General features: G+C 40.3%; 1 protein-coding gene across 3 annotated transcripts in view; it reads left to right on the top strand.

Moving 5' to 3' along the window:
* The first annotated feature begins 4,129 nt into the window (after nucleotides 1-4,129).
* PLCE1 (phospholipase C epsilon 1) overlaps nucleotides 4,130-13,825 on the top strand; it is a 143,808-nt gene continuing 134,112 nt past the window's right edge. For all 3 annotated transcript variants that reach the window (XM_054071401.1, XM_054071402.1, XM_054071403.1), the window contains exon 1: nucleotides 4,130-4,289. The gene's annotated coding sequence lies outside the window, so the exon portion shown is untranslated. The remainder of the gene's footprint in view (nucleotides 4,290-13,825) is intronic.

The following is a 13,825-nucleotide window of genomic DNA, read 5'->3' on the forward strand; positions in this document are numbered from 1 at the left end:
CATTAGGCTTTCAGAATCGCCTTTGTGACTGCTGGCATTTATCGGCAAAACAGACTTCACATCACGTAAAGAGACATTAAATCTTTAATATAGTTACAAAGCCCCTGCAACATTCATAGATCAGAAGGCTTGGTAAGAAACCTCCAGTCTAGAGTTAATAATTGAAAAACAATTTCTGAAATTCAAGTTTTGTCTCCTATATATTCATTATTTTGAATCAGGATAGAAATTGTACTGGTTTTGATTATTTATCTAGCAATTGCAATAAAATAGTCTCAAAATCAGGCTTTTACTAAAATAACAGCTGTCTTATCTGAAACCGTCTTTCCATAAAAGCTCTGCTGATAGGGCAGAATCACCTTGTTCACATTAAAATGGAATTGTGATTTATAGAGAGCTGAGCTGCCCTTGATGGCAGTTGCTACCCTGTTTCCACGGGCTCTACTCGTGTAGAATGATAACTGGTCTAATGGAAGGGAGAAATTAATTGCAGATAAGCAATTATCTATGTGTTCCTTCACAAGAAATATTGCTACCCTTTAGTACGTCAATGAAAATTTCACTGTACTGAAACCACACTGCAGTTAAGAAAACACTCTCAGTCCTTCTTTTCATGCGTTTCTAATTTTCTTTTAGAATTTCTGTTTGCACGTGTGTGAGTGTGCATTCTTTTCTTTAGTCCTAGCTTGAAGGGTGAATTTTGGAGCAAAGCCCAAGGAAAAACCTTTTGGCTATTTTTTAAAAATAAATCATATCTGAAGGGGTTTTTTTTAATGTAATTTGTTAAATAAATTGTTTGAAAATATTGCTATAGAGAACTATGATTAAAGACAAAATGTTCCTTTATATATTATACTGCAGGGTTTAGGCAAGTGATATGTAGTTCAGACTGAGCACAGAAAAGAAGCACTCAATACTGAGTATTGTTGAGTACTGATCTGGCCACTGTAGCTACTTTTTCTTTCTGATGTTGGGAAAATAGCCCAAGTAAACTCATATTGCTTTAGTGTCCCCATCTGTATAATATGAATAATACTTATCATCTTGCAGGAATGTGTGGAATTTAATATTTATGCATCACTTTGAAGTTCATCTCTAAATCTGTTTTGTAACCCAACCACCAAAATACATGGTTGCTAGAAGACTCTTAGGAACTAAAAGGCACATCAATATTTTCTGAAAGTCCTATATTTTTCTCTACATGTAAACATTATACGTAGGATCCTAGATGGGTGAAACTTCATAGTGAATCTCCACCTTGAGTTGATATGTTGCTAGTAAATCTAGCAATATGGTGAATTAGAGTTGGATGAGTTGTTTCTCTGTATGGTTAAGCCTGATGGAGCAGGGTACAGTGTGACTAACAGTTCTCATGAAAATACGGTGGAGAAGGATGTACAATGGGAGAGAAAACTGAAGCATTACCAAAGCACTTTCTGCTTGGCAGAGAATATTAAAAGGAAACTGTGACCCACAAGTCAAGTCCAAGCAGCAAAAACCAGCTGCTTCTTCTGTGTAGTGCTGAAGTCAACCAGCAACAGGTCAAAATTATGTTCTGTGCCACTTGGGCATTGGAGTCCCCCAAGGAGGAGGTGAAGTCCTAGATGCTAATGAGTGTCTGCAGGGTTCTCCACCTAGGGAACAAATTGGTTTTGATTGAATGTCAGTCAGTTTTGTTCATGGGACTTACTTCTGTTGTGTGTACAACCAGGAAGAGAGGTCCAAACCAAATTAATCTCGCACTAACGGAGGCAGATGACTATTCCAGGTAACTGTTCTAACAGGCAGCTTTCCAATGTGCCAGCAAGGAAACAAGATTCTTCCCAAATAAATCTGCTTGCAGCATCTCAGAAGATCATTTACTTCTGGTGGAATGGAAAGAAGATGGCTTGTCTCAACCATAAATATGTAATTGACCCGTGCCTCAAGTTTGACAGATGCCTTAGTCTTTTGTTGAGTCAACGATATGGTGATTTCTCCAAATATTCCATTCTGTAAAATGTATCTCTTTCTTTTCAGTAGAGGGTACATTTTATTGTTGGGAGTTTTGAAGGCAAAAAATAAAAGTGTTGTGAAGGAAAATTTATATATATTTTCCACTGGAATTATGTAATAATAACTTTCCTGCACTCTATAAAACAATTGGAAAAGCACAGAGAAACTGGAAAAAGCTTCCATGGAAAAGTTCCTGTTGCCTGTGTATTTAAAGGATAGTTCATTGTCACTGTTGTAGTGCTGAAATCATATTGCATGATTTGTTATGAAGTAGTTACTATGCCTCTGACACTAACAAAATGTAAAGTACTCTAAAGTATTAATTGAATGTATTTTGGGTCGATAATCAGCATATAAAAACATAGGAGTACTGAAAAATATATAGATCAGGCAGAACACAAATTGGAAAAGAAAAGATTGACTACTCAAATTTTACTTTTTGCAAAATATTGTATTATCACATTTTTGGGGGTACTGTTTGCAGTGAATGAAATCTGGGCCCCACAGGTGGCAAAGGGAATATTACGTTTTCTGTCGGACTGAGATTTTATCCAGTATGTACTGCATTTCAGCATAGAATGATTAATACTATGAGTTAATTAGCTGAATTAGTTCAGACTGACCATGTCTCATGTCACCTAGGCAATAAGTTATTTTGACTGTCCACTGCTAAAAAGATCAAGGTGTTTTACTATAGTGGATGTATTTTCTCTCACTATTCTAATAATCTGAACCTGTAAACCCCTGAAAGAGTCAGAGTAGATAATGAACATTAAGCCGGGATGTAGAAAGTACATAAATACACCACCACTGTATCTGACCTTATTTGTTTTGAAAAAAGAAACGAACAAAGAAAACCCCAAACCAACTAACCAAGCCTAAATATAAACTTTTTGTAAATGCATAACTTTGTAGATTTTGAGTAGATAACTTATTTGACTTTTTGAGCTGCTAATAGACTCTCCACTGCTATTACTGCGCACAGGGCATCGATGCCATTGCGCCCATGCTCACAAGACAATGATTGCAATAGGTCCAGAGTGTTTGCTGAGGCAATGGGGTATAATATACAGGAATAAATCTGTCTTTCAAGCATTTTGAGCTGTTCTTCCCTTAGAAAATAGTACGGCAAGTTCCTTGCACTGGAAAAGAATGAAGTAAATGAGCTGCAAGTTTTACAGCCCTGTACCGGGACGCAAACACCACATACCCGAGTAATGAAAACCGGTGCCCTTCACATAAAACCGTCCGAAATTAACGCCCATTATCTATGGCAAACTTTCTCGCGTTTAAAAGTGCTTCCTCGAAAACGAAAGTTTATGAAGCTGTTGTCCTCGCTGCACTCTGCGCGGATGGAAGAGATTGCACACAGAGATGCCCACCGAAACCCCGCTTTCCCGCAGCGCCCGTGGAAAGTGCAGCGCTGCCCCCTCCCCTCCCACAGGCTCCGCTCTCTCTTCCCGAGTGCTGACGGTTGGGACGGGGGGGCACCTTCTGCCCTGCTGCTGGTTGGCGGAATGGGGGGACAACTTCTGCCCCACCGCTGGTTGGGGGACGCACACACCTTGTGCCCCGCTGCTGGGGGAGATAGGGGGGCACCTTCTGCCCCGCCGCTGGTTGGGATGGGGGGAGCGCCTTGTGCCCCGCTGCTCCTGGGGGCTGAGGGGCACCTCCTGCCCCGCTGCTGCCGCCGGGCGGGGGGCGCGGGCCGACATTCCGATGCGGTGAGGCAGCCCCGTCCCGCCCCCGCCCCGTCCCCCGCTCCCTGGCCACGCTCCCGCTGCGGGGACGGCGCCGCTGCGCGGAGAGGTAGGAGGGAGATCCCGGCTCCGGGCGGCAGCTGCCTCGCGGCGGGACGGGACCCGCGGCTCGCACGGAGGAGCGGGGGGGGCTGCAGCTCGGGGGCGCCGCTGCCGGCGGTGCGAGGGGAGCGGGGTCCCGGCAGCCTCCCGGGGCGCCGGCACGTGCGGGGCTGCGAATCCAGCCGGGAGCGGGCGGGGGGCTGCCGGGGGCGAGGAGGGGGCTGCATCCCGCCCGTCTCCTGCGCGACCCGTGCCCGCGGGAGGATTCCCCCTCGGCTCGCCGCCGAGAGGGGCGCTCCCGAGGGAGCCCTCGGCCGGGTCAGCCGGAGGCGCCTCCGTCCCGGCCCCGCCCGCGGCCCCCGCCCCCGGGAAAGGCGCCTCGCTCGCGCCGGGCAGCGGCGGCCTCGTCGCGCAGAGCTCTCCGAGTCACCGGCCGCGAGGAGGAGGAGGAGGAGGAAGAGAAGGAAGAAGATGCTGAGGGGACGCTGAAAGGTACGTCCCCTGCACCCCCCGCGCCGCCTTTCGCAGGTCCCTCCCGACTCCCGAGCGAGGGTCGCGCTCCCGCGGGTCCCGGGGGCTCCGCCTGCCCTCGGCCTCGGGGCAAGAAGGTTCCGAATGCAAAAGTTTGTTGGGGAGGGTTGCCCTGAGCATGGAGTCATAGAATGGTTTGGGTTGGAAGAGACCTTAAAGATCATCCAGTTCCAAACCCCCTATCATGGGACGTGTCCCACATGAATTGCTATAAATTCATCCATCACTTTTCTGAATGCAAAAGCGTGCTGGGGACGGTTGCCCTTACCATGGAATCATAGAACGGTTTGGTTTGGAAGGGACCTTAAAGATCATCCAGTTCTAACCCCCCTGCCATGGGAGATGTCCCACGTGAATCCATCACTTTCCCTGACCTCTTTTCTCACCCGTTGTGATTGTTCAGACTTATGTTTTTACAAGAAAGTTGGGCTAATTGTAATCCAACAAAAGCAATGTAACTCGTGGGAGTTCTGGCGTGGGAAGGAGCCCTGGGTGCATCTGGCAGGGATGGTATGGGCTTTGCGAGCCCCACTTGCGGGCTGGAAGCGCTCTTGGTGGGCGCTGCGGGACCTGGCGCCGGGCATGAAGGGCGAATGCATTCCTTCCAGCTCCAGACTTCTCTTTGGCCTGCTTGGTGAAGTGTGGTTGAGTTAGAAAGTCTCTTAAGTCTGCAAACAGTGACAGAAGTAGTTTCACTGAAGTGTTTGTAGGATCAGGGCCAAAGTGGCTGGGTGCGATGCGTATGGGTTTCTGCTGCACGCTCTTGGGATGCCACCGGTACAGGTGATAGGGAGAAGAGCTTGTGCAGGCTGTGAGCTGGGCTTCTGAGAGAGGCGGTATAAGAGCTGGGTACGGTGGTAGAGAAATGCAGAAAAGATCAGCTGTACTTCAAGGGAACAGTCAAACATCTCGTGTTTCATAGTAAGGCGGTTGTGTGAGTAGCTTAATTGGGTTTATTTGACAAAAGTTTGCTAAATATTTCGATCCTGTGTGTTTTATGTATTTGTGTATTTGAAAGAAGATCACCAAACCTTCCAGTTATGAAAAAGCCATTTTAAGCAATTATTGCGAAGTAGTGACCATTATGTCATGCATTTCCAACTACTGATAATCAGCTTTGATCTGTGGTATCCAACCTGTGAAAAGTCAGTGGCAAACATCTGATGTTTGTTATCGGTACAAAAACAAAATGACAAAACCTAAATAAATCTGGGAGCAACGAAACAAACGAGGCGAAACCAGAAACAGACACAATGCTTTGTGGATTAGGAAATGCCTCAGAGAGAAATGCACAAGTCACAAAAGAGCATGTCCAATCTCTGCATAATTTTGCAAAGGATTACTAAAATCTTTCTTTCTTAGTCATTTAAATAGAATTTATTCATGTTCTGCCATACTGAGGTATTAATTTAGTATGCTGTATTGAGTTGATTCCTTTTTTCACACGTGGTAAGGAGTTTATTACTGAGACTCTTGTGACTGCAGACCAGACAGTGCAGTTCCTGCCCTCTCAGTTCACATTAACTTAATGTGATGCATTTTAAACAATAAAAGTGTGGCATTCAGGACAGAGTTCCAACAATTTAATAAGGAGAAAACCACCAAAACTTCGAGTTCAAGAAAATATGAAGGCCCTATTGCGGAGTAAAAGTTTCTGAAAACTGTATTTGCTGGCAATCATAGAAAGAGTTCACGAAAGAGATGATAATTGGAGGCTGTGGAGATTTGTAAAATGAGAAAAGGAAATTCTCCATGTTTAGGTTATTAAAAATGGTGAAACAATTTGAGCACTACTTATAAATGCCCATAGAACAGAGTGTTTCTTGTATCAAAGAACTTTTCTATTTAGGAGAAATATTAATATCAAGGTCCCATGACTAAAATCTGCACTGAAATCCAGTGTAGAAGCAAGGCACATATTGAGAAGTGACAATTGTAACTGTTCATAAAGTACTGTGGTAAATTTATAAACAATGGGCATGTTTAGCTCAAGTTAGCAGTTGTTCTTTTTTAGTCTTCAGATTAGCAGCTGTAATTTAACAATAGTTCTTGGATTTGAAACAGTTAAAGGAAGTTAGTTAAAGGACTATGAGTTATAAAGGGGGCAAAAAGCAATTAATCTATGATTTTATTAGAGGTCCATGATTTGCATAGTGATTTTTAATTACACATTGAAGCTAAGGTTTTTTTTTTAGAGATCAGCTTGATCTACCTGCATATTTACAAAAGTAGGTACTCAGTATTTTCTTTTTTTTTAAAATAATAAAGACCACACTTTGGAACAAGGGTTTTTGTTTTGTTTTCTGTTTGTACGACACCTATGGCAAAAAGAATTTTGGCTCATGACTGTGAGCCCTAAAGTTTATAAATGACAATAATAATGTTATTAGCAGTAATTCACATCTTTTTGGTTTGTTTATTTTTGTATAGTTTTCGACAAGTATCAGTAACAAGCACTGGAATGAATCGTGCAGCTCGAGTGCGGGACAGGCTTACTCTCAAGCCTGTTCACAATGCAGCCATTGATGGTTTCATTTGAGTAATGGCTATCAGTTGATTATGCAGACGGGAGGTTAACAGCCGTCTGTACCTTCGGTATGCAGTCTGATTAGTTTTTAAATAATACTTTTCATCATGGCGCTGTTTTAGAAAGCTATTAACATGCTAAACTGAGGTCCATGTTCTTTCCTTAGGTTAATTCTGACCTTCTTGTGTCTTCTCAATCTCATTTAGAAGAGAGTTGTTGCACGTGTACTTGAGGGCCTGTATAGTATCATAGAATGGTTTGGGTTGGAAGGAACCTATAAAGGTCATCTAGTCCAGCCCCTCTGCAGTGAGCAGGGACATCTTCAACTGGATCGGGTTGCTCAGAGCTGTGCCCAGCCTGGCCTTGAATGTTTCCAGGGGGTGGGGCATCTGCCACCTCTCTGGGCAGCCTGTGCCAGTGTTTTACCACCCTCATTGTAAAAAATTTCTTCCTTGTATCTAGTTTGAATCTACCCTCTACATGCCTGAGTACATACTATATGAGAGCAGCCCAGCTTACTCTGCATACTGCTTTGTTTGTCTTGGCAAATGTATATGTATATCTGCTTGTGGGTGGGGTTTCCATAGTTATGGTTCTGCCAGATATTGGTCATATTTCACTCTGCTTTTTTTTGAGTAAAACGTCCATCTGAGAGGATAATCGTGTTCAAAAGCTGAGGATAAAGTGGTGACAGTTTTTCTTTGCATTTCCTATATCGGGTGCTCTCTAATACTTTTTTTTCTGGTTTTGAGGCACAAAATTTTGATCTTACCTGATACAGTGCAGTTAAATTGTAAATATGTCACTGGAATCAAGTGAAACCTTGGTGGTTTCATATACTTGTGTCGTGCTGACATCTCTGTGCAAGACTTTAGGTAATGTCACTGATTTTAAACCAGGCCATCCGAATACTCTCTTAACTGTCCAGTCATTCATAAGTAATCCAACGTGTTCAAACAAAGCTAGATGTGCCATCAGTTACTGAAAACTGGTGGACTACATGACCTAGAAGGAATGTGCTCAGCTGTCCACCAGAATTATCCTTATTCCAGAGCCTGCTGTATTTCTCCAATTTATCAAGTGTAGATGATGGTGCTGCAGGTGGTATTTGCTCTTTTAGTGAATGATTTAAGGTAGCAAGGGCACACACCTTGTGGAGTATGTGACATCCTCCAGGGACTTGCCTTCTGCGTTCTTTACATCCAAAACTCTTATGTACTCCAGTATAACTTTCAAGTATGGAGACAGCGCAGGCTTGAGGCTTGTGCAAGGAAGTATTCTGTAGGCCAGTATATTTACTACAATATTTTACTCACAGTAGTCTGAGGCATATCGTAATAGTTTAAATAAGCTGCCAGTTCTGGGATACCCTTTATTCTACAGTGCTATCAGTAAGTAATACTTAATAATTTGTTATGACATTTTCAGTGTAACCACCTCATTAAAATATATGTTGTTGTATTTTTCAATTGTTGTAGTATTTAATAAATAATTAAAAGCTAAATACGTATTTTCAATATTCTTTATGTTACTCATTTGAATGTTTTAAATGGGATAAAGTGGAAACGAATACAAAGTCAAAGCTACCATTTGAAAAGATTTATTTTGGGTGTAATGGTTTTATTCTATTAGTATGCACAAGTGCTGCATAACTTGCATCTAATAATAGTGTGTTTTCTTAAACAGATGACTCTCCAGTTGCATTGACCTTGCCTTGTGTAGCAGGACCTTGCTGTCTGCTGTTTCAGACAATGCTCTGATGTGAGACCTCTCCTCCCACAGTATTTTTCTCTGTCTGTGCTACAGCATACAGCAGGAATGCTGTTGCAGTGATCTCTGGTATTTGAGGTTTTTATTACACTGCATCTTCTTTCTAACATTTTCATAATGCATTCCTTTACTCCAAGTAGAAAACTCTGTTGCTTGGATTAGGTTGATTCTTTCTGTAGCAGTGCACATATCTTCCAGCAGCATTTGGGGAAACCCAACTTGGTTTCCCTTTAGAATTTAGCAAGACAAAAAGGTGTTGTTAAGCAGAGTAGCTACTCCTTTGTGCACTATCAACATTTCACATTAAAGAACAACCTCTACACTTCCTCTTGAGGAACTTTCTTGATGTGAATGCCTCATTTTTAATTCTTCAGGGTTGCTACAATTGTTGATTACAGCTATGTTTTAGTTTTAGTTTATTTATTTATTTAATTTATTTATTTTAGTTTTAGGTTTTTATGTTTTAGTTTAGCATTTTAGTTTCCAGGCTGAATTGCCTTCTGAAGACAGTATTCTGCCTCTAGTCTAATTTTAGTTAATTTTCATGCTCTGACATTTTTCAAAGGTGTATTTTCAATCAGTTAGGTATTGTTCAGTTTGGATGAGTGTGTTAAAATGCGTGTATATTCGTATTGTTTCATTGGTGAGCAGAAATTTCTATGACCCGGTTAGTATTTTTCCAACTTTTACTAGAAACATTGATGCTTTTGATGACTTTCAAATATATCAGATGTTCTGTGAGCATATGCATTGTTTCTACTGAAAGCTGTGAGAAAATAATCTAACTGTAGGTATTTCTTGTGAAAGCTTGAAGTTTCTGCGCTGTCTGTGCACCCGCTTTAGTTCAACAGGCTTATGGGGAGCAGTAAGAGTAGAGGAATATCTACCCAAGGCTGTAGCCCCCCAGATTTCTGATCACAAGAGAGGGTGGCAAACAGGCTGCCTCTCTATTTGGTTCTGTAATTCACATTTGCTCTTTAGCTACACTGTCTGCTGCTTCTCTGTAACATCTTGAGTGGCAAAGGTGTCAGAGTACCAGGTAGATAATGCTTCTTAAAGTCTTCGTGTTGTGGTACTTCTGCATTATTTTGGTACTTACGCATTTTTTAGAATAAAAATGTTTCTAAAGGTGGCTCCTTTAGAGCCCTTGCAGGTTTTCAGTGTAGCTGTTATTTTTGTGAATAGTCTGTTGTTTGCATTTTCCCCTTGAAGAACAAAGAGGACATACAACAAGGGGAGTTGCATAATTACCTTAGCTTTGTTGAGATTAGACCATTTTTGTTTGGTTTTTTGCTTTTCTTAATAGTGAATTTATGGAAGAGACAACAGAAATAGAAACAATAAAATCAAGCAATTGGACAGCTGCTTATGTTGGAAATATTTTAATCTTAGTAACCACTCAAATTGCTGCTGTTATTATTGATTTGAATATACATCTGCTTTTATTCTGTGCTTTAATTCAGCAAAATAGAAACAGGAAATTCCACTTTGGTGGTAGTGTTCACTCAGTAGGCATATAAATGAAATATGGAGAAACTTATAAAAATAGATAGTTTCATACATGTCATTAATTAAAACCTCCATGGCTATCCCATTTAGAGGCTTTCCCAATATCATTAGCCTGGGTAATTTAAATGTGCAAGTCTGATTATGAGGCTTTTTTCTTTACTTACTTTATTTTTGTAGGAGAAACTTAGAAAGTAGTTGTCACTGTTTCATCATCTGTCATTGTATAACAATTCTGACAAGTAATGCCTTCCAAATTATATATACTATTCCTTTGAATAGTCTTGATACGTCTACCAGTATGCAATAGGTGAACTTAATGGTTCAGTTCTATGTATTTAGTTTTATTTGTTTTCAAAATGATCTTTTAATCTTGTAAGATTTGGCTGTTTGAGGGCACTGTTGGAGGGTGATTATTACTGCTTCGTGCTCTCTGCTCACCGGTGATTCATCTAGTCTTGAATTTTGCTCTTGCTCTGGAGGTTTTCCAGTTTCCCCTCCTTCTCTATTGTGTCAAATCTTGTGTCCTGTTACCCAGAGCTGGGTTGTAAGAGGGAGTGGTTGATACTCGGGGAGGGTGATACCATTCTACATTTTTGGTACCTTTGGTTTGACATAACCGCATTATGGTATTAGCATATTGTCCGTTGTTACTTGGTACTGTATTATGTGGAGATACAGATTGTTTTCCACAAGAGAGAATTCCATGGTTGCATGCTTTCAGTTTCCTGCAGTACGAGTTTGTGTGTATGGAAACAAGGAGCACCTGTATTGTCAGGGTGTGTTCGTATCAGAGGTGCCTGTCTCGGTGAGCATACCCTTGTATTGCTGCAGACTGGACACCTGCAAAAGCTATGTATCAGCTGAAGGAGTCAAACAAAATAAAAGGTTGACTGTTTACACACATCAAAGTCTACTTATCCAACCAGCATATCATATAACAACACTGTTCCCTTTCTTCCCACAAGACCACTCCGTCCGTGAGCTGCAGTCTAGCAGAACAGCTCAGTCATGCTTTCCCCCCAGTATTAGATGAAGCCTGCAGCATTTCAGAGAGGGGAGAATTATTATAATTTGCTGAGAAGGGATAAGTGAACGGCTTTTTCTTTCCTCAGCATTAAAACTGCTCTGTCTGTGCTCTTTGACTCATATCTAAAAGCAATTCTTTGCCTTCTCTACCTTTGAAAATAAAGGAACTTCAGAGTATACCATGTTATAGAAACCTGTCTGCCCTTCCTAGGTCTTGGGTGTATATTTTATGTAATATGCCTTTGTTACAGATAAAATTAAGGAATACGCAACATAAAGATGTTACCATACAACTAATTAAGCAGAGATTTAAAAATACTGGCTGCATGTATAGTGTTAGTTCATATTTGGAAGGTTAAGAGGTTTCCTAACTTTGGAGAAGTTGTGATGTTGTCTTTACGTAATTCTTCTCATTTAAAAGGAATAGTAAACCTCCGATCTGTAGTTTATCCATTAGGATATTTCTGGATAGATTCTTCTTGCCTCTATTGAAAGTTATATTAGCTTAGCCCAAATCTGTGTAACATTGGATGCTCTTGTTTTTATTGCATTACTTATTCCATGTTGGCAGAAATATGATGTGTGTAAAAATACAGTTTTTGCTATCCAATTGCCTTTTGGTCCCCTACTAAAAGAGATTTCAGGAACTGTTTTACAAGATTCCATTACGTGGTCGAACTGACTTGCAGTATGAAACAGAAATGTATGTTTATTTAAAAAAAAAGTTTTTCAGATGTGTGAAGTGGAAGAGAAGGTTGCTATTTGTTTAATTTTTTTTTTTTTTTTAATTATTTTACCTAAGTAAACTACCCTTCTTGGTACTTAACCAGAAAACATTTGTTGAGGAAGATCTGGAGTCTCACTTGTTTGGCAAGATGGTTAAATCCCAAAATGCGGTATTCAGTTTTTTCCATTCTCATCTAGCTTTCCAGAAATAAAATGAGCATTTAGTATACAGATAGTAACCTGCTATCACAGTACCCTGCTATCAGAATGTTGTGGTCGTTAAAAATCTGGCCAGTTTTTCTGTAGAGAAAGAGTGTAATGTTAATACTGTTCATTGTGTTAAGCAGATTTTGTCAATACCAGTTTAGTTGCACAGATTAAATTTGTTTGTATATAGTTATGAAAACATTTTGTACTCTTTATGAAGAAGGAATATCCTTTCAAAGTGTTAGTGTAGGGCCATGAGTAAGAGGGGTTTATGAGTCTCTTAAATTATAAGATGCTTTTTTTTTTTTTTCAGAAGTCAGCTGAAATTTTTCTTGTTCCAGCAAATTCTGAGTTATGGCAAATGTATTATTTTTAACTGAATTTCTGTGTCTGTCAGTTAAGAACATTTTTGGAAGAATGTTTTGCTGCTTGTGATTATGCTCATGCAGCAAATTCTGAAAATCTGTCTTAAAACTTATTTTTTGTGCGTAATAGGGGATACAGTGACTTGAGGAGATTGGGGAAATAGAGTTCATTGCACTTTTGTGGATTCATTTGTATAAAGGAATTGGAGTTTCTTGGAAATGAGCAACAATTTGGATATAAATATTCCTTCCTAGTTTTCCAAGATGAGGAAATACTAAAATTTTAGATTTGTTTGATAGAATCAGAAAAAAGAATGGGTAATTTGTGATATTAATAAACAGATAATACCTGTAACTGAAATCTATTTTCACAGGTTTTTCTAGTCACGCCAATCAAATCCATTCTGGGGTGACACCAACAAGCTGATTTTATTATGAAAACTGTGTTGTCAGCACCAGCTGTTCAGTTCATCAAGTTCCAAATTTTCATTATCATTCCCCTTCTATGATTAGTTTGGCCTAAAAGTAATAAACATGCAGCCTTCTTTGTTTGTCTTAAAATTCTTAAGCCTTTATTGTTCCCATTTTCCTCTTGTTTTTATAACTAAATGGTCTGGATTTAAAGCTGAGATCATGAGTAATTATATAATGGTGTCACTATGGGCTTCTAGAAAAACAGTGCCTATTCTGAGTGCATGACTCTAAGATAATTAGGAGTACTGTGGAGTCTGTTTAGAAATTAATTCTCCATACTATCTGAGCTGTGATTCTAGATTTGCAAGCCAGGTTCTGTAGTGGCTTGTAGAAATAAGCAATTCCCTAGACAGCAAACTATAAAAGAGATCCGTGTTAAAATATGCAGAAACATCTTTCAAATGTCTGTATAGTATTAGACCACTGTGCCTGCCTGGATTCTCTTTCAAGATTTAGATGATAACATCTGTTTGCAGCTTTATTACCTGATTTATTACCTGATTGGCATAAAAATGGTAGAGATGCGTAGACAGTAAAGGGTTTTCAGGCGGGCTACATGTCCACCTGTCCAGAAGAGGCAAGTTTATGTGTTCTCTTAAAATTAGTGAATGTCGTTCTACTTTGCCCGGAGCTTACCTCTATGTTTGTGTCGTCCCCTCATTTTGTTCCATGTACTCTTTATTCTGTTATGCAAGTTGATAATGAAAATGTTTATACTTAAGTCAGTTGTCCTGTTGTCTAGGTACATAAAGCTGTTATTGAGGCTATAATTTCTGAGGACAAAAGGTGATATACCACAGTTAAAATACTACAGCCCAATATTATCCTGTATAACAGTTCCTGTGCACCCCTGAATTTCATCTCAACCATGTGCTTTATAGAAAAATGCATGG

This window comes from Cuculus canorus, chromosome 7, assembly GCF_017976375.1.
Source record: "Cuculus canorus isolate bCucCan1 chromosome 7, bCucCan1.pri, whole genome shotgun sequence".
NCBI lineage: Eukaryota > Metazoa > Chordata > Aves > Cuculiformes > Cuculidae > Cuculus > Cuculus canorus.